This window comes from Rhinopithecus bieti, unplaced genomic scaffold (assembly GCF_001698545.2).
Source record: "Rhinopithecus bieti isolate Rb0 unplaced genomic scaffold, ASM169854v2 scaffold_13710, whole genome shotgun sequence".
Lineage (NCBI taxonomy): Eukaryota > Metazoa > Chordata > Mammalia > Primates > Cercopithecidae > Rhinopithecus > Rhinopithecus bieti.
Genome location: NW_016807962.1, coordinates 1155872 through 1163904, shown reverse-complemented (window position 1 = coordinate 1163904; position 8033 = coordinate 1155872).

Here is an 8033-nt window from a genome sequence, read left to right as displayed (position 1 = left end):
AAAATCTAAAAAATTAGGCCAGGTGCAGTGGCTCACACCTGTAATCCCAGCACTTTGGGAGGCTGAGGTGGGTGGATCACCTGAGGTCAGGAGTTTGAAACCAGCCTGGCCAACATGGTGAAACCCCATCTTTACTAAAAAAATACAAAAATTAGCTAGGCGTGGTGGTGCATGCCTGTAATCCCAGCTACTCGGGAGGCTGAGGCAGGAGAATCGCCTGAACCTGGGAGATGGAGGTTGCAGTGAGCCAAGATTGAGCCACTGCACTCGAGCCTGGGCAACAGAGCAAGACTCTATCTCAAAAAACAAACAAAAACAAAACAAAACAACATAAACAAAAAACTCTAAGATCTCCTCCTTACCTAGATTTTGCATGTTGTAGATTTTTTAACATAATTTTTATTGTTTTATTTTCTACATTTAAGTCTTAAATTAAGTAAATCTATTAAGTAAATAAAATTCAATAAATATTAACATTAAATAAATCCATCAGGAGTTTATTTTTATATATGGCATAAGGTGGAGGCCCACTTTTTTCCACTTGGATTGCCAGTAGTGTGAGTAGTGTAATTTATTAACGAACCCATTCTTTTCTCACCGATTTAAAAAATACTATTGTTATATGTTAACTTTCATATATACTGTGCTCTAATTTTGTATTCACTATACCTCTAATCTATTTCTTGTTGGTTTGATTACAGTAGTGTTATAATACGTTCTGATATTTGTTAAGGCAAAATCCTCTTTAACTTTCTTGTTTTTCACACTTTCCTTAGCTGTTCTGAGACATTTATCCTTTCATATTTACTTTAAGCCTGTAGTTTTTTCTTTTAATAAGAACTGACAATGAGCGTCTTCCCTAATATCTCACATATTAAAGAAGTCATTTCATTTCTTCTCTATGTATCTTAAATTAAAAGCTAATATGATTTCTTAATAGTAAAACACAAGCTTTCCAATTAAAGAATACCTGCTACTACCACTATTTCATTGTTCTGAGAGTGCTTGTCATTGCAATTAGATAAGAGATTACATACATTTATTTATTCTATAACTATTGAGCCTCTACTATGACTAGGCACTTTTCTAGGCACGTTCTACTGAGGAGAGACAGATAATAAATGAATAAACAAATATATAGTATGTCAGATGTTGATGAGTACGGTGGAGAAAGATAAAACTGGGTAAGAGAGAAAGAGAATGGGAGTTTGTGTCATTTTATACAGGTTGGGTGGAGGAGGCTTCACTGATAAAGTAACATTTGAGAGGAGTCTTGAAGGAAGTGAAAGAATGAACCATTTTGCTATTTGGAGGATGAATGGTTCGTGCAGAAAGAACAGAAGGTACAAAGGTCCTGAGGTGAAACGTGCTTCACGTATCTGAGGAACATCAAGGAGGCCAGTGTGATTGGAGTGGAGAGAGGGAGGGAGACAATAGTTGAAGATGAGGTCAGAGATAAATATTGGACAGCTGTTTTATTTATAATTGAGAGAAGACATTTATGGTACATACAGCTGGCAAAGGATTAGTATCAATAATATATTCTTTTTTTTTTTTTTTTTTTTTTTTTTTTTTAAGACAAAGTCTCACTCACTCTGTCACCCAGGCTGGAGAGCAGTGGTGTGATCTCGGGTCACTGTAACCTCTGCCTCCCAGGTTCAAGCGATTTTTCTGCCTCAGCCTCCTGAGCAGCTGGGATTACAGGCAAGTACCACCATGCCCAGCTAATTTTTATATTTTTAGTAGAGACAGGTTTCACTGTTTTGGGCAGGCTGGTCTCAAACTCCTGACTTCAAGTGATCCACCTACCTCGGCCTCCCAAAGTGCTGAGATTACAGGTGTGAGCCACTGTGCCCGGCCTCAATAATATATTCTATAAATCAACACAGCACAAATAATTCAACAGAAATGGGCAAAATATATGAACACATTTCACAAAAGAGGAAGCACATGTGACCAACAAACACATGAAGAAATGTTCCGCTGCTTTAGTAATTAAAGAAATTCAAATGACTACAAAGAGATAAATTTTTCTGCCCATTCTATTGGCAATACAGAGTGTCTGAGAGCATGCACATCAACAGGATTAGTTCTCCTTTGCTGGTGAAAATTTAAACTGATGTGTCTTCTTTGAAAAATAATGTTGGCACTATCTCATAGGTTAAATATTAACATATTTTACCACTCAGGGGCTCCTCATCTAACCAAAGAGCCATCAATAAGAATATTTATAGCAGCACTGTTTATAATAGCAAAAACTTAGAAATAATTGAAGTGCTCATTAACAAGGCTGTGGATAAGTAAACTGTGGTGTATTTCCACAGTCAATTATTATGCAGCCATCAAAATGAATTACAATGATGGATACTTTCTGGATGAATCTTCACAATCTAACATTAAGGAGAAAAATAGGTCCTTGAAAATTACATGCAGTGTAATACCCTCTTTATAAAGTTATAAGCAACTAAAGATTAAAATGGAATTTTCCCCAGAATATAGAGGATATAAATTTATATTTTAAAACAGAAAGCAAGGGAATGATAAACCAGGGTTCATGATGGTGGCTGTTCCAGGGGGCCAAGTGAGGACAGAGGAATGGTATTAGCAAGGATACAGGCCAGGCACAATGCCTCACGCCTGTAATCCCAGCACTTTGGGAGGCTGAGATGGGCGAATCACTTGAGGTCAGGAGTTCAAAACCAGCCTGGCCAACATGGTGAAACCCCATGTCTTCTAAAGATACAAAAATCTTAGCCGGGCATGGTGACTTTCGAGTTTTCTTTCCTAGGAATTTAGAATTTTGAAGGAAGAAACACTGAGACTGAAGATAGTTGGAACTGAGTCCTATGAATGGCAGACCTCTAGGGAGAGTCCACAATTTTCAGTTGCAGAGACCCCTAAGCTTTCCTGGTTCTTACTCATGGCCTGGTTGCAGTGATAATACTGGTAAATTTTTAACAACTGACACTTTAAAAAAAAGAAAGAAAGAAGCAAATTAAGGAAAGGAAAAGGAGCCCTGGTTTCTAGTGCTTGATGACTCCTGTGGTGTAAATACTCCCACCATGGCCTATTTCAAGCTGTCACAGTGATGTCACTGAACAGGGAGTTGGGAAGTATTACCTACGATAGACTCTCACAAGCCAGTATGAGCTGGCTTCAGCACGCCACTGCTTCCCTATCAATTCTCCCTTGTATTCACAGAACTCTCCAGTAGTCTCCCAGTAAATTCCTTTTGGAGTTTAGACAGCTAAGGCTTATTTTAACTAATTGTTAAACTCATTTATTTTAACTAATAATGCTGTTTTTTTATAGCCACATCCTTTAAATATTAATTGCCATTTTCATTTGTATGCAAAATCAATATCTATTTCTACAAATGTGCAGAGTCTTCAGCAGCTCCAGAAAAGAATATTTTTAATCACTGCAGTCACTTAGGTTAACAGGCTTATCTTTGGAAATTCCTGCCCTCTCGTGTCCAGTATGGAGAACTACTTTTGTGTTCTCTAAAGCTGTGAATGTTAGCGGACAACCAGGAGGTGAGTTAGAGGCTCTTGATGCAGATCAGGGGACTATTCCCAGGTATAGACGGGCGAGTGTAATGCATATTAGTTCCCAATGTTTGTTTATTAATGAAGCCCAAGAAAACTTTATACCTGGGTTTCTCAACCTCGGTACTAATGACATGTTGAGCTAGATAATTCTTTGTTGTAGGATAGTTTTTTGTTTTGTTTTGATTTTGGAGACAGAGTCTCGCTCTGTCGCCCAGGCTGGAGTGAGTGCGGTGGCACAATCTCAGCTCACTGCAACTTCCGCCTCCTGGGTTCAAGCGATTCTCCTGCCTCAGCCTCCCGTGTAGCTGGGATTATAGGTGCCTACCACCACACCAGGCTAATTTTTGTATTTTTAGTAGAGACAGGGTTTCACCACGATGCCCAGATTAGTCTTGAACTCCTGACCTCAAGTGATCCATCCGCCTCGGCCTCCCAAAGTGCTGTGATTACAGGCGGGAGTCACCGCGCTCGGCTGGTTTTGTTTTGTTCTGTTTTTAAGACAAGGTCTCACTTTGTTGTCAAGGTGGGAGAGCAGTGGTACAATCATAGCTCACTGCAGCCTTGAACCCCTGGGGTCAGGTGATCCTCTCACCTCAGCCTCCTGAGTACCTGGGACTACGGGCACACGCCACCATGCCTGGCTAATTTTTTTTTCTTTTTTTGTATTTTGTGTAGAGACAGGGTTTCGCCATGTTGCCCAGGATGTTTAGCAACATTCCTGGCCTCTACCCAGTATGCAGATAGCACCCACCCCTCCACCAACTGTGACAACCAAAAATACCTCCAGACATTGCAATTGCCAAATGTCCCGTGGGTTGGAGAGGAGAGCGACTCCCAGGCTGAGAACCACTGCTCTATGCTGATGAAGCAAATTTATTCTACACATTGCTAACCTTGAAGTAGCACTGAACCCACCAGCTTATGGCACCAAGTTAGAGCTTAAGCCTACAGCCCAGGCCGCAACTCCTGAGTTCCCATACTGTATACTACAGGAGGAAAAGTTCCAGGTGCCAGATATCCAAACACTTGCTTTTTAATAGGACACACAGCCTATAATCAAAAATGTAAAACCTTCCAACTAAAGCAAAACATTTCAAGGCATGATCGGAATGAATGCTGGTGCATTCATTCATTTGTTCAATAAATATTTGTTAAGGAGTACTTCCGAAGCAGGTGATGCAGTAGGTGCTAGAGCTGATGCAACGGCAGACTATGGCCCTGCCTTTAAGGAGCTAATAATCCTAGAGGGGTTCAATGGAGATATTGTGAGTTACAAGTAAGAGAGAGTCCAATTGCAGCTGGCTTAAACAGTCATGGGACTTTAATGGCCCACGCATTTGAAAAGCCCACAGACAGCGCAGAGCTTAGGTAAGGCTGGATCCAATGGCTCAAAGTTGTCACCAGGGCCTGGGTTTCCTTCAGTGTCTCTGCTCTTCCTTTCCTATTGTCAATTTCATCCTAAGGTGGACTTCCCTTGTCCAGCAGCCCCCAGTATTACATGTGTCCTAATTTCTAGTAGAAGACTTGAAATTCACTTTGTTTAGACTACTTTAGGTCACCTGCCCACCCTTGAATCAATAGTTGTCAGAGAAATGGAAAGTCCTGATTGATTGATTTAGCCAAGAGTACTTGCTGAGGGAGGGAGATCAGGGATTGCTGGGAAGGGAGAGAGAGCACCAGAAATGCTGGGTGAAGATGGGGTGGTCAGCCAGCCATTTTCACACAGGCTCTGCCGGGTGATTTCATCCGGTCCCAAAGCACCATTCCTATCGGTTTCCATGAAGGTCTTATTGCAGCAGTCTGGGCTTCAGACCTGCTGCTTTCCCCTCTGAAACCTCATTCCATCCACTCTTCACAGTGACCCCTTCTCTCCTTTCAAAGGTCGGTTCAGAGTCAGATTCTCTGAGGCTTCTTCCACCTCCCTGAGCCATCCTTCTTTCATACTCCCTTAGCCCTGGTACTACCTATGCCTCATACCTGGTCAGGTTTCATATTCCTGCGTCTCCAATTTTAGACTTACATTTTGCCTTTAAGGAGTTTGGGGTCTCCTAAATCCCCTCTCTTTAATGCCTAACAAAGGCATTGAGAGCTTTGATGTTAACTTCTTTGTTTCCCCCAATTTCAACAATAAGATGGTTAAAATGTGTGTGTGTTTGTGTATGTGTATGTGTGTTTGTGTGTGTATGTGTGTGTGTGTGTAAAACAGAGTGAGAAAGAAGTATGGAGCTGTGGAAAGAGCACAGTAAGACAATCTATAGGCAGACAGTCCTGGTTTTAAATCCTGGATCACCACTCTTTCAGATCTCAGATATTCACCAGTGGATCCCTACTTGACTCTTTTCTTTCCTTAAACGGTATGTGTAGTGTGTTACACATTCACTTTCTATGACTTTTCATGCTTGTGAATATGCAATCATGCCAGTGTTATTTGTTTACATTAGGCACATTTAACAAACAGTACATTAAATAAGTGCTTATAAGTACTGCCATAGTTGAGGTTCCTAACAGTGGTGGCTTTGGCTAAGAAGAGCAAAGAGGGACAAAGAGAAATCCTTCAGGCCTTGAACACATTTTTCCCCTTTTGACTGAATGTGGTTCCCAGATTTGAGGTGGAGTGGAAGGAGGAAGTATGGTTTGTTCCTTCCATCTACTCCTCTGCCTGATCACACCTCCTGAAGCCTTGCCCTGATATAACCGCTCAGTGCATGGCCGTGGTGCTTACATCAGCCCTCCATGCACAATGTAAAGGTAAGAATGATAACAATATTTTATTTTTTGAGACAGGGTCTCTGTTGCCCAGGCTGGAGTGTGGTGGCACGATTTCGGCTCACATAACCTCCACCTCCTGGGTTCAAGTGATCTTCCCACCTCAACCTCCTGAATAGCTAGGACTACAGGCACACACCACCACACCTGGCTAATTTTTGTATTTTTTATAGAGATGGGGTTTCACCCTGTTGCCAAGACTGATTTCGAACTCCTGGAGTTAAACAATCCACCTGCCTTGGCCTCCCAATGTGTTGGGATTACGGGGGTTAAGCCACCATGCCTAACCAATTTTTTTTTAACATGACGCTTTTAAACTTACTTAATGCATTTGGGGTAAGTTTAATGCATAAAAAGTGGGAGATGGTAAGGCCTGGGAAGATATATAGTTGCGCTTTCCATGATATGAAACATGGCCCTCTGAATGCACTGTCAGCACATCTGTCCTTGTGAGTTTCCCTGCTTTGAGCCTCAGTTCAGTCACTTACCACTTACAAAAGGTTACTTGATAGGAGGGCTATTTCTCAAGTCTACTCCTTGATGGCAGCCCTCCAAGTTGGGGTTGAGGAACCCTGAGGTTTAGACTAGCTAAGTGGTGGGACCAACTGATGACCGACTGTCCTCTGATGAAGCCCACGTCAGTCACCTACAATTTACCACTTGAGCCCAGGAGGTCGAGGCTGCAGTGAGCCATGATTATACCACCACACTCCGGCATGGGTGACACAGTGAGACCCTGTCTCAAAACGAACAAAAATTTGGGAATCCCAAGTCTGTTCTATTTTTGTAATAGTGGACACATTTTCAGAAGGACATGAGGACCTTTCTGAATCTAAAACCCTTCTGGACCTCATCTTCCTCTTTTATGAAATGAGATTAATTCTCCACTATGAGGTAATCATGCCCTGTTGTATATTCAGGGCATCTCACTAAATTAGCCTGGTCATCTTTAAATTTTTTAGTACAAGTACACCTGTTGGAAATCCAGACTTTCCCACTTGACCAGATATATTCCCCAGAGGTCAGGACTAATAATCCCCAGATATGGTGATGGCATTGTTTTCTTCCTCTGCCCTGATGCTCCACCCTGGGCTTCAGGGGCAAGCCTTTCCCTAATGATTCTTTCACTGGCAGTTCATTATTTCAGTGCATTGCTGTGGAAAGCTCTATATAAGTATTTGTTGCTTAAAAGTTGGGGAATCCCTTGGCCGGGCATGGTGGCTTACGCCTGTAATCCCAGCATTTTGGGAGGCCAAGGCAGGAGGTTCACTTGAGCCCAGGAGTTTGAGACCAGCCTAGGCAACATAGTGAGACCCCATTTCTATAAAAAAGTTTTTTTCTTAATTAGTGGGGGAGTGGCAGTGCCTGTAGTCCCAGCTACTCAGGAGGCTGAGGTGAGAGGATCACTTGAGCCTAGGAGGTTGGGGCTGCAGTGAACCATGATTATACCACTGCACTCCAGCGTGGGTGACAGAGTGAGACCCTGTCTCAAAACAAACAAAATTTGGGAATCCCAAGTCTGTTCTATTTTTGTAATAGTGGACACATTTTCAGAATTGTGTGAGGACTTTTCTGAGTCTGAAAACCTGAAATTCTTTAATTGATAATTTTGAATATCTTTGGGAGGAAATGCACAATCCATGACCAGACCAGAATATACTGAGAAAATAATTTATTTAATTGTAAATTGGGAATTTTTTTTTTTTTTTTTTTTTT